The following is a 13,347-nucleotide window of genomic DNA, read 5'->3' as shown; positions in this document are numbered from 1 at the left end:
AAAGAAAACAAAAATCTTTAAAGTACAAATTCATTTTATCCTGGACATCAATGTATCAACCCAGTATTCTACCCACTGAGCCACCTAGCTGCCTCCTACCTGGCACATAGTAAGTGCTTAATAAATGTTTATTGATCAACACATAGTAGGTGCCTAATAAATGCTTATTTACTGAAAAAGTACATCAGCTAAAATCACTGCCTTCTATAAGAAGCCTTTCTATTTTCTCCTTATTAGACCTTACTTCACATCCTCAGAAACCAGCTGTGAAACCCTGGGCAGTCACTAAACTTATGCCTGCCTCAGTTTACTCAACTATAAAATGGAGATAATAATAGCACTTCCTTACAGGGCTGTCACATGGATCAAATTGAGATAATATTTGTAAAACACTTACCTCAGTTCCTGGCACTTAGTAGGCACTTAAAACTACTTATTTCCTTATCCCTTTTGATAGTTTCTATTATTTTCATGTTTTGTATGTATATCACTCCTGTTAGGTTAAGAATTATGAGGAAACGGAAAAAAAAAAGAATTATGAGGAATTGGGGCAGCTAGGTGGTACAGTGGATAAAACACCTGCCCTGGATTCAGTAGGACATGAGTTCAAATCTGGCCTCAGACACTTGACACTTACTAGCTGTGTGACCCTGGGCAAGTCACTTAACCCTCATTGCCCAGCAAAAAAAAAATTAAAAAAGAATTATGGGGAATCAGGAAAGGCCTTTAGATTTAGCAATTAAAATATTATTGGTAACTTTGGAGAGAGCAGTTTTGGTTGGATAAAGTTGGAAGCCAGATTGTAGACTTAAGAGAGAGGGGAAAGTGAGGCACCTATTTTAAATGCCTTCTCAAGGAGGCTAGCCACAAAAGGGAGAAGAGCTATGGGACAATAATTATCAGGAATAGGTGGCTCAAGAGAGGTTTTTCTGAGGACTGGAGAAATACAGGTATGTTTGTAGGCCATAGAAAGCAGCAAATACACAGGTAAAGATTGAAGATAAGTCAGATCATTAGGATGATAGAGGGTGCAATCTACTGAAAAAGATGGTTTGAAATGTGATTATTTAGATGTGTGGAAGACTTTGCCTTGGCAAGAAGAATATCTTTATTTTGGGAGACTAGATTAAAGGCAAAAGGCATTTTGAGTGATGTGAGATTAATCAGGAGAAAAGACAGATCTCTAGGTGAGTAGCCTCATTTTTCAATGACATATGAGACAGGATTCTCAGCTAAGAGTTTAGAGAAAGGCAAAACCATGGGAGGTATAAGGAGGGATGATAAGGTTTGCTAAAGCTTCTGTGGTGAGTAGAATAATGAAAAAATTTGGGAGATGTAAAAGGATTGCTGAACCTCAGTGAGATTATGTAACATGAATTCATAGTGGATCTGGTCTTCAAGTGGTGAACTACAGAGCAGGAGACATTAGGAACAAAGAAAATTCCCAATCTAGAGAGTTATGAATGACACAAGGCATTCTGGATAGAGCCATAATGTGAGGTTGAGACAGGAGACTGGGAGGTGAAGGGGAGTTTTATCAATAGTGAAAAAATTCTAGAGTGTATAATGCTCAGGAAAAAGTGGGGGGAAAAGTAAGTATTGCCTAATATAGTCTCAGTGGTAGCGCATCTATATTCTATAGCTGTTACATTACACAAAATGAATAGTATTCAATTCCTATGTAACTAAATCCACCTTTCAGAAGCACCTTTCCTTGACTATGTACCTCTTCCTTGTTTCATTTCCCAAGACATTAAAACTGTTTGTAATAAATAGCTATAATCTCTTTGACTGTTCTAGCTAAATAAGGCTTGTTCTCCCTCTCATTTTCCCTGCAATATAAAACAGAAACTTTTAAAAAGGCAAGTTCCCTCAATAACTTGACAATGCTTTCCACTTCGCTTACTTTATAAATAGGCATTTCACCTTTATGTTTTCATATCAAATGAACCAAATGCTTCCAAGGGAATGGCCTGTCCCACATCAGATGGTCTTTAGCTAGTGACTTTTGTTCTTTTATGAGTTCACAATGTCAAATTTAGATGAAGTACAATTGATTTTGGTTTGGTGCACAGAAGGTGTCCTGCTGAAACTGAAGCTAATTAAATGGCAGCCAGTAGATATGTGAAAAGGGAGAGGAAAGAGTAGTCATGAAGTCTTTGTTACTGGTGAGAATGAGTATATATAAACCTTTTCAAACACCTTCTCGTTTGTCCCCTTCTTCATATGCCCTGTTTCTGTACCCTTTTTCAGGCACTACTTTCAACATTTTAATAACTTTCCAACTCAAGTCATTTCCCTCTTGAATCCATCATACATATCAAACTAATCTTTCCAAAACATGGCTCTTATCATATTAGTACCCTGCTTAATACTGGCCGTGGCTCACCATTGGCTAAAGAATAAAGTACAAACTCATTTGTGTGGCATTCTGCTACCAATCTATTTTACCTTTACTGCCTTATCATCCACTATTTCATCATGGTTGGATTTCTCTTTATTCCCCAAACATATCCATGCAGTTTCTTACTTTTGTTAGGTATCATTACTCATCTCCTCCTCCTTGGAAGTCCTTTGTGTCCCACTTAATCAGCTTTCTCCACTAACAAGGCCGACTTCTACATGCTCCCTCCAGTCTCCCCTGTATTCTCTTTGAAAGTGACAAACTAATAATTGTAGATGCCGAGTGAAATGAACAGAACTGGAGGGAAATTATTCAATGACTCTAATAATGTAAAGGCAAATGACTTTGCTGGTCTGCTGGTCATTCTATTCTCTTTGCTTGGAAAGCCCTCATTTAGTTAGTATCTCTCCTTAACTGTCCAGTCAGTCAAATGCCACTTCTTATAAAGTCTGACCACTACCTCTTCCAGATCTTTATAATATTTATTTGTTTATTTATCTTCTGATGGTGCTTATATTCTGTTTTGTGCTCTAGCTATTTGTGTGTAGCCTGAGAATATTTTATGTGTTTTCAAAGCTTCTGTGAAGAACTCAAGGACTTGGAATATGAATCACAGAGAGAGCCAGGAAGAGCAGATTCTGGGTGTGAGGCAAAATCTGCTAGATATTAGATTGTCCCTCTGGGGTCATGCTGATCTTTTTAACAAGGTGTGCTGAGCTATACCTGGAGCCACATGAGAGCCAACTATGCTGGCTTCTCATATGGTCTTCCATGGGCCTGTGATTACCCGACAAGGCTATCATGGGAAGCTGTACCAACCAGGGCAATCTGAAAAATAGAGGATCTCATGATTATTATTGCTCAGGGTTTGTGCAAACTTTAATAACCAATAAATCCTCTTAAGAAACTTGGAGGTGAGAGAGATGCTTTGATCACCTTTACATTTCTTTTCTCCTAAGAAGGGAAAGGGAAAACACCATTCTTCCCACCCATTCACTTTACAAGTCTTGGCTTTTGGGGAGGAGTGAGGAATGGGAGTTGGGGGAATTTTCCTATATATAGGAGATCTAGGTGGTAGGGTAAAGAAAAGGGGTATAAAATTGAAAGTGATAGTAATAATTATATCCCAATGGAGTTAGGAAAGTTTATAGATTTCCCCTCTTTATTATATGCATAATCAAAACTGTAGTGATCACATGATGAATGTCTAAATATATGAATAGAGATAAGAAGACAAGAGAGTGAACTGCCTTAAAGAGTGAGGGGCTAAGACCAAAATGTATTTTAATATTTTATCCCTTTAAATTTTATTTTATTTTCAGTTGTGAATTCTCCCTCCCACTTTTCCCTTCCTCACCCACTGAGAAAGCAAGAAAAACAAAAGCTATTATAAATATGTATAGTCAAAGAAAAGAAATTCCCCATTAGTCATATAAAATATATACATAACTATTTGGTCTATCTATATCTATCCTTTGAGTCCATAAGCTCTCCATATGTAGATGGGCAGCATGATTCATCATGAGTTCTCTAGAATTATGGTTGGCTCCATTGTGTTGAGCAGAGTTCCTTTTTTTAATTGCTGGGCAATGAGGGTTAAGTGACTTGCCCAGGATCACACAGCTAGTAAGTGTCAAGTGTCTGAGGCCGGATTTGAACTCAGGTCCTCCTAAATCCAGGGCCAGTGCTTTATCCACTGTAATACCTGGCTGCCCCCAAAGACTTTTAAAATTGTCTTTAGAGTATTGTATAAATTGTTCCCATCATAATTTCCTACAGCACAATAGAATTCTATCATATACATATGCAACAATTTGTTCAACCATTCCTCAATTTATGGGTAATGGTGCTTTTCTCATTCCATTAGAAGGATTCAGGTTTCAAACATTGTATTACTGTGGCATAGGACAAAGAAACTTGGATTTAAGGAAGATGGGCTCTTTCCAAGTCTACCAGTAAATAAAAGTACTTACAAGCATTTATTATTTAGGTAAATACATAAAATATATTTTAGGGTTATATATTGAGAAAAAACTAGATTTCCAAAGAAAAAGCATATAACAAGAAAACAATGATGGAAATTAGTGTTTTTAAGTGAGAACCAACAGCATTTAGATTAGTTCATCTGAATTCTTCTGCAGTCTCCCACTGGGAGGGAAAGCAGCATGGTGTTAGAGTAGTAAAAAGTCCTAAATCCCTTGGTAAAATTCTGGCAGCACAAAGCCTTGCTCAAACACCCTTAACTGCTCTCTGGCCACAGCAAAAAGACTGAGAAGAGGCTCCCTAACCTTGCCCCATCATACACAATGACCATAAGGCCTGATCATGACAAGGAGGTTCAGAAAGATAGGACACCATCTCCTGTACCCCTTGCTGTATAGGGTGCCAGAGGAGAGGTAGTAGTGAAAGATCTGCACATACAGAAAACAGCAATAGAAAAGTCAAGATCCGTGAGACCTAGACCCAAGTCAGTGTTCACCTCTGCTGACATCAAGAGCCAGCTGGGGCTACCCTCCCACAGGGGCTCAGGCTCCCACAGGCTTGAAGCAGGCATCTGGCTGCCAGAGCGAATGTCCACTAGCACATGATTCAGTTTCTGCATCCACAGGTGCCTTTCTTCTTTAATATCGGCAGATAGTCAGTTCATAGTGACACATAGCTTTTCTCAGCACTGACTGACCAGAGTCTCTTTGTCATCTTCTCTTTGGAGTCAGACAGTAATTAATTAAAATGTATTGCATTGGGGGCAGCTAGGTGGCGCAGTGGATAGAGCACCGGCCCTGGAGTCAGGAGTACCTGAGTTCAAATCCGGCCTCAGATACTTAACACTTACTAGCTGTGTGACCCTGGGCAAGTCACTTAACCCCAATTGCCTCACTAAAAAAATAAATAAATAAAATAAAAATAAAATGTATTGCATTGGGCACAGAATTCTCAGTTGGCTGGCTCAATCTGAGAACTGGTACAATTGGCCAAGTTTATCCTCCCTATGGGGGTCTTTTGCTTCTCATCCTTTTGGTAGGCCCAGAAAAAGATGAAGTTTCCAGACAGAACAAACCAATGCCTATGCCAAGATCCAAACACAACGAGGTTATCAAATATGGTCAGAAAGCCCATTTCTTCCACAAAGGAGTTCATCTGGCATGTTATTTTTAAGTAAATATGACCTTCCAAAGGACACAAGAAAGGCCACTTGTCCTGGAACATATAAGCCAGTAGCTCTTACTATTTTACATCATTATCTTGTCTACAACAAATTTGTTACTTCCTATGGAAGACAGCAAGAGGGTGTGAGATCCAACGCATAAAAATTGCTGGTTCGCAAGGTGTGCAGGCCCCTTCAACACTGATTTCAAAGTCTTTGGACTCATCTTGCAGAGTCAATGTGGTGGTGAATGTCAGAGGGTCTCCAGTGAGAGAGTGCAGTGCTAAGGCAGCGAAACAATATTCTCGGCCCTTTCTTTCAGCATAATTAAGTAGTAGTTTGTTGCTTCTGCTCCCTTATCAGGGTCACGAAGTCGGCTTTCAGAGGCAGCTGGAACTCCAAGAGCATGACAGAGGCCCTCGATGGAGCTAGCTCACCAGATGTGGGACTGGCTCTGGGCCGTCGCTAAGGCCCCTTGGCCTGAGTTTATTTAGCTCTTCAATCAAAGTTGCTCTCTTCTCTGTTGCAATCAGGAGGAGTCTCTTGGCTTCTGCCTCTTCCAAGGAGCCCTTCCAGTGCTCGATGTCAGTGCAGCAATTCAGAGCCTGGCTGGCCTGATATATCATCATCTGCAAATTGATCTCTCTGTTCAGCTCCAGAATTTTCTTGACATTCACTTGGCAGGGGGAGAGCACGTTCTTCCTTTCTTCCAGTTTCGAGGAGATGTCTTCTCTGTGAGCAATCACCTGCTTTATCGAAAGATGTTCGTTCCTTTTTGAACCTCCGAGAGCAGTAGGAATCAATGCTGTAGAGAAGGTGGTTGCAATCTCCAGAGCAGATGCTATCCTTAGACTCCGCTCTTGGGACCTGAGTCCTCTGGAGTTTTCCAGGATTTGGGCTTTCATCGCTTGTATGGCTTCCTATCTCTGACTTCCAAACTAGTAGCGGAAGCAAATACCTCACAACTTCTCACATTCACTATTTCTACTAACCAGGACAGCAATGATATGGTTGAAATATTCAGGTCATCCCCCAGCTCTTAGGAGCTGCCTGTGTCCTTGCTGCTCTCCAGAGGATGCAGTCCTAGGTCACTGTCCAAGACATCACATCACTGAAGAGATTATTGCTGACCCTGGAGCTGTAGAGAATCTTTTCATCTTCCATGGTCCTCTCCTCCTCATGCTCCTCTGGCTGCTTCTCAATCTCAGAGTCCAAAGTGAACAGAGCGCTTTTCTTTTAATTTTTTTAATTATAAAAGTATTTTATTATTTTCCAGTTATATGAAGAGATAGTTTTCAACATTTGTTTTTATAAGATTTCTAATTTCAAATTTTTCTCCCTCCCTCCCTCCCCTCTCCCCCCGCCCAAGACAGCAGGTAAGCTGATATAAGTTATATATGTACAATAACATTAAACATATTTCTGCATTAGTCATGTTATAAGAGATGAATCAGAGCAAAAGCACGCAAAACAAAAGAAATAGTATGGTTCAATCCGCATCCATATTTCAGTTCTTTTCTTTTTCTGGATTTGGAGAGCCTTTTCCAACATTAGTCCTTTAGAATTTTCTTGTAATGTTGTATTGGTGAGAAGAATCAAGTCTATCACAGTTGATCAACACATAATGTTGATGATACTGTGTACACTGTTCTTCTGGTTCTGCTAATCTCACTCATCTTCAGTTCATGTAAGTCCTTCCAGGTTTCTAGAACAGAGTGATTTTCAAAGGACTAGGTGTGGTCATTTCATCTTCAGGAAGGCCCACAGGCTTGATGCTGAGAGCCCTTGGGTGTCTGAGGTCCTGCAGTCTGCTCCTTCTCAGAATCTGCCACAGTTTCCTGGTAAACCATTCTGGCCTGGGGTTTCCTCTTTGGCTTCATTCCCTCATTCCTGCTTGAGCTGCTGGCTGAGTGTGGCAGAGGACGACACCAGTTTCTGCTTGAATGATATCTCTTGGAGGACCTTCCTTTTAGGGGTGATGAGGGGAGCTTGAGGCAGGGTTGGCACTGCAGGGCTCACTCTGCAATTCTCCTGGCAACTTTCTCCCAAAGGTTCCAGGAAAGGCTTGATGCTGGCTCCCCCTGGAGTCACCGCCTGTTCTTTCGGGCACTGCCCTGGCTGGGATGGAGTGCATCCAAGGCCAGGCCTTACTAGCACATTCTGTGTAGGCTGGCAGGGTGCTTGGGAAGCAGCTCTAGATCCTGCCCCTTGCCCTGGGTGGGGCTACTCGTGGGGGGCATGCAGTACTTCACCAGGGAAGGAGCAACCTTCCAAGGGCTGCTGCTGGTTTCTGCAAGTGGTTCCCAGGGTCTCTTGATCTGGGCTGTAGGCTGGCCTAAGGGCTGCTCAGCCATTTTTTTCTGAAGGTTCTCTTGTCCGTCAGGCTCAAGTTCATCTAAAAGGATTCCTTTGGTGAACTGGTCCATCATGCCCAGCTCTGCAGTCAGCTGGCAGACATCTGCTCCAGGGCCACCAAGGAAAAGAGAAAGCTTGAGCCTAGGATTCTGTAGGGGTAGACTATGCTGGGGTCGAGGTCAGGAGGACAGGGTGATGTGGAAGCACTCAACTCGATCAGCTCTGGGTACAGTGGCTAACACAGAGTTAAGGCTTAATAAATGCTTGGTTGGTTGATTGACTGATTTATTGATTGATTTTGTTCCTTTGAATAAGTCCCTTCATCACTCTTAGTTTTGTCTGCAAAATATGGGAATTAGGCTAATAACTAACATTTACATAGCACTTTGAAGTTTTCAAAGCACATTATCCACATTATTTCATTTGATTCTCATAACATGATAGATTCATAGCATCACATCTCCATGCCGTTGTAATACTTCTCTAGAGTCTTGTATTTGAAAGTCAAATTTTCTATTCAGCTCAGGTCTTTTCATCAAGAATACCTGAAAGTCCTCTGTTTCATTGAATTCCCATTTTTTCCCCTAAAGGATTATAGAGGTTTTGCAGGATAGGTGATTTTGGGCTTTAATCCCAGTTCCTTTTGCCCTCTAGGATATCATATTCCAATCCCTCCAATCCTTTAAAGTGGAAGCTGCTAGATCTTGTGTTATCCTGACTGTGGCTCCTCAATACTTGAATTGTTTCTTTCTGGCTGCTTGCAATATTTTCTCCTTGACCTTGGAGCTCTGGAATTTGGCTGTAATATTCCTGGGAGTTTTCATTTTAGGATCTCTTTCAGGAGGTGATTGGTAAATTCTTTCAATTTCTATTTTATCTTCTGGTTCTAGAATATCAGGGCAATTTTCCCTGACAATTTCTTGGAATATGACATCTAGGCTCTTTTTTTAATCATGGGTTTCAGGTAGTCCAACTCCTTCATTTAGTAGAATCATTTATTTATACAACAAGTCTTGGGGCAGCTAGGTGGATAAAGCACCCACCCTGGATTTAGGAGGACCTGAATTCAAATCCCTCCTCAGACACTTGATACTACCTGTGTGACCTTGGGCAAGTCACTTAACCCTCATTGCTCTGCAAAAACAAAACAAAACAAACAAGTCTTTATTTAAGAAACCTTTATTATTAAGAGTTTAATATGTACAAGTTACTCCTTTAGGTTCTTTGGATAAAACAAGAAAGAGAAGAACAAAACCAGTTCTGGTCCTTAAGAGATATTCTACTAGGAGGAGGGAGGGTGAGTTTACAACATTTTCACACATAATTAAGTTCTAGGCAGTTTGAAGAGGGAGAGAGCTTTATAACTAGGAGGATCAGGAAAGGCTTTTTATCAAAGATGGTACTTAAGTTGAGTCTTCAAGGAAGTTAAAGATTCCAAAATTGTGAGAGTGAATTCCTGGCCTGTGGGATAGCAAATGGAAAAGCATAAAGAGAGGAGACAGAATTTCAAGCTTCAGAAACAGTAAGAAAATCTGTATGGATAGTATATAGAGTCTATGGGAAAAAGTTAAAAAAAATAGCTTGGAGCAAGACTGAAGAGATTTCAATGCCAAATTGATGGATTTGTATCGTATTCTAGAGGAAATAAGAAGCCACTAAATTTTCTTGAACATGAGAATGGCATGGTCAGATCTATTTTTAAGGGAGATCATTTTTGATAGGCTGGGATGTCATAAATTAGAGAAAGGAAAAAAAATTAAAAATAAAAAAAAAGATTAGAGAAAGGATAGAATAGAAGAAAGAAGTTCTCTTAGAAGGCTACTGCATTAGTCCAAGCAAGAGGTAATGAGAACCTGAACAATGGTGGAAGCTCTTTAAATAGAGAGAAAAAGGAGAGATTCCAGAAAGGCCATTTAGTAATTAAGAGCACTTTGGTAACCACTGCTCAAGAAGTGAATAACATGCACACTCAATTGGGTGGAGTAATCTATCTAACCCTGCAGGAAAGTGGGAAGGGAAGGGGATAAAGAGGGAAGGGTGAAAGAAGGGAGGCCAGATTAGGGGAGGGGGCAGTCAGAAGCTAATCCCTTTTGAGGAGGGAGAGGGTAAAAGAAGATAGATAATAAAAATCATGGGAAAGGGAATAGGATGGAGGAAAACAGTTAACAATTAGTAATTGTGAAAAAGAGGGAAGGAAAAAAATTGTACAAAAGATATTTATGGCAACTCTTTGTGGTGGCTAAGAATTGGAGATCCAGGGAATGACCTTTAGTTGGAGAATGACTGAACAAGCTGTGGTGTGTGATTGTGGTAGAATATTACTGTGTTGTGGGAAATGATGAGCAGGATGATTTTGGAAAAACCTAGAAAGACTCATATGAACTGATGTATAGTGAGGTGAGCAGAGCCAGGGAAACATTGTGCACAGTGACAGCATTATTGTTCTATGAGCAATTGTGAAGGATTTAACTACTCTCAGCAATACAATGATCCAGGACAATCCCAAAGGACTAATGATAAAGCATACTATCCACCTCCAGAGAAAGAACTGAAGTTGATTGAGCACATACAGAAGCATACTGTTCTGTGCTTTCTTTCTTTTTCTTTTTTTTTTTTACTTGAGTCCTTTTGTATGAAATGACCAATATGGTAATGTTTTACATAATTGCACATGTCTAATCTATATCTGGTTGCTGGTTTCCTCAAGAAGGGGGGAGGTGAGGGAGGGAAGGAATGAGAGAGGGATAGAATTTGGAACTCATAACTTCAAATAAATAAATAAACAAATCTAATTGGTTGACATGATTTGGAGGTACTTATATTAAAATGAGGTCTAGAGATTATATAGGGGAAAGAAATGCAAACAATCCTTACTCAGGTTGCTCAAAACAAAGTCCATTATCTAGATATCATTTAATCATATCAGTCCTCCAACAATCTATACAAAAGAATCTCCATTCCTTCTGTTCCCTTGGGTTTGTTCCAGATGAGATTTGATGAAGTTTCTCAAGGAGAAAAAGAGGGTAAAGATGAGAGAGGGTATGTGTGTTGGAGAGGAGTATTAGAGGGGGTAAACTCTTTTAACTAATAGATAAGGATAGATTAAATATGGATGATGGGAATGGGAAGAAAGAGATCCAGGCTCTAAGCAAAGTGATTGGCCTTGGCTGGGAGAAAAGTAGCCTGTTTATTAGAGGCTGAAGCTGTTGTTGCTATCTGTCTTTTGTTATGAAGAGGACCATGACAGATGTCTTGGCTTGCTATGAATTGGATTTGAGTGAGGGAGGGCTATACAGGGTCAACAGCCTCATTCTCTCCTCCAGAACCATCTGGGTCCAATAGTAAGATATACAGGACAACTAGAGATGACCTGAATGTTTAAGGCAATTGGGAGTAAGTAATTTGTCAAGGGAAACACAGCTAGTGAGTGTCTGAGGTGAGGTTTGAACTCAGTTCCTCATGACTCCAGGGTCAGTGCTTTATCCACTAAGCCACCTAGAGACTGAAGCAAAATAGGAAAGAAAGAGGGATAACCGAGAGGCGTTATGAGGTAAAGAAGAGGGAACTTATGAAAAGTGGCTTCTATCTTCTCAGTAAAATAGAATTTGGAGACCTCTGCTAAGAGGGAGAAATGCAGAGTGATGTACAAGGTTTTAGGAGACAAAAGAAGGCTTTAAAGAATGGCTATGAGAAATGAGTCAATTACTGAAGTATAAGAAAATTACCTTACAGCAGTGAGAGCAGGGATCATATAAAAAGATTTTAGTAGGCCTAGTCAGCATGGTTGTATGGCTTTCTCCACCAAGTTTCAGTAGCATATGAGCAGGAGCAGAAAAGGTAAATCATGGAAGTAATTAAGTGTAAGGTTTGGCAAGGCATGGGCAACTATAGGATAAGGGGTCATGAGATTCAAGAGTAGAGGAAGATACAGTTGAATTTGTGAAGGGTTAAGATTTCAAGGGGGAAGAAAGGGAGAGTATAATATAACTAATGAACTAGGAAAACAGGAGTGGAGTAACTGAAGGTCCAATTGAAGACAAAGAGTAATTTTAGCAAGAGATAGACTGTGAATCTAATCTGATGAGAAAACTAAGACCCAGAGAGGTGTGGAGTCTTGCACATGCATATGCAGGTAATGATTAGAATAACCTAGATTCCAATTGCAGTCTTCTGTCTCCAATTTCAATTCTATTGACATTACATGAAAGTGTCCCCCAAAAGCATTTTACCTCCTTTTCCTCTTGTACTTGAACAAGTCCCAGTGAAAATTACATATTCCTCTAGGGAATACTCCTTGTCAATGAGCCATTGTTAGAAGCTGTATGAACCCACAGACACAGAATGTGTCCAGGGACATAAGGGTAAGATTAACTTAGAATCCCAGTACACCCAAGGATCTGTTTGCAGGACTAAGTCTTTTCTGAAAGAACTTCTCAATCATTATTGGGAGGATATTGGGATGAATTATTCCCTGGATTTACTTGGCCATCACAGCCCACATTTCATTTAGGAACTTACATGTATGATGGAATGGCATCAGCTTGCCCCCACTATGCCTCCTTGCTCTATCTGTGTATCTTCATCAGCAAGCCTGGGGCTGGGCTTTAGGTCATGTCCAGGTATTCCTGATCAGGCAAGTCTGCTAGTCCATCACATATTCAAATCTACCAGTTACTTTACAACAGTGAGAGTTGGTATAAGTTAAAATTATTTAGTGGATCCAGCCTACATGGCTGCATGGCTATGATGTTTACCTTTATATCCTTCCAATAGTACAAATTTCCATTTAAATAAAGGTTTTCAATGCCTAAAGCTAGGGAATGACTAATGATGAGGGGGAAATTGTTTCCCTCAAACTACACTATGAAAGTGATTGCTGACTCCATTTAGGAATTAAGCTGACCCTATGTACTCAAGTAGCTTCTAAGAATCAAGTTTCACTTAGCTATTCAACCACACAGATTTATTGGATTATGCAGATTGGATATATTTCTATGGCTGGGCTATCCTCTCTCAGGCTTAGGAACTTATTTCAGAAAAGAGGGGAACCAGAAGGAGACCCATTCTAAGTGTGTTGTCCTGACTCCTCTCTCATGCATAAGGGAGCAGCAGATTTGGATAGAATCACTCCTAGTTTCATTGCAAGCAATTGTTCCAGATGCTTTCAGTATTCAAATCAATTGAAGACAGAACAGGACATACTGGGGAACATCTGGAAATGCTAGGTTCCTCAAAGCTGTGAATTCCATTCCACATTCATGGAATGGTTCTTCAGGCTCAGAGCCACACATACTTTTCCTCAAAGGCATTCCTCCCTTCCTTGATGTTGCCTATTTTTTTCATTATGGAATGTTTTATCTGCTGAATCTACTGAAGGTCTGGGAGTGTGGTAGTAAAGAAGAGTGGATACTACCTCCCTATGTTCTCCTTCATTCCCCTGAGT

The 13,347-nt window shown here is 40.3% G+C and overlaps 1 pseudogene; it reads right to left on the bottom strand.

Moving 5' to 3' along the window:
• Positions 1–4,929: 4,929 nt before the first annotated feature.
• Positions 4,930–7,975, bottom strand: LOC122755158 (annotated as a pseudogene).
• Between the last annotated feature and the right edge of the window lie 5,372 nt (positions 7,976–13,347).

Source organism: Dromiciops gliroides, chromosome 4, assembly GCF_019393635.1.
Source record: "Dromiciops gliroides isolate mDroGli1 chromosome 4, mDroGli1.pri, whole genome shotgun sequence".
NCBI classification, from domain to species: Eukaryota; Metazoa; Chordata; class Mammalia; order Microbiotheria; family Microbiotheriidae; genus Dromiciops; species Dromiciops gliroides.
Note: the sequence above shows the minus strand (reverse complement) of the source record. Positions and strands in the feature narration are given on the sequence as shown.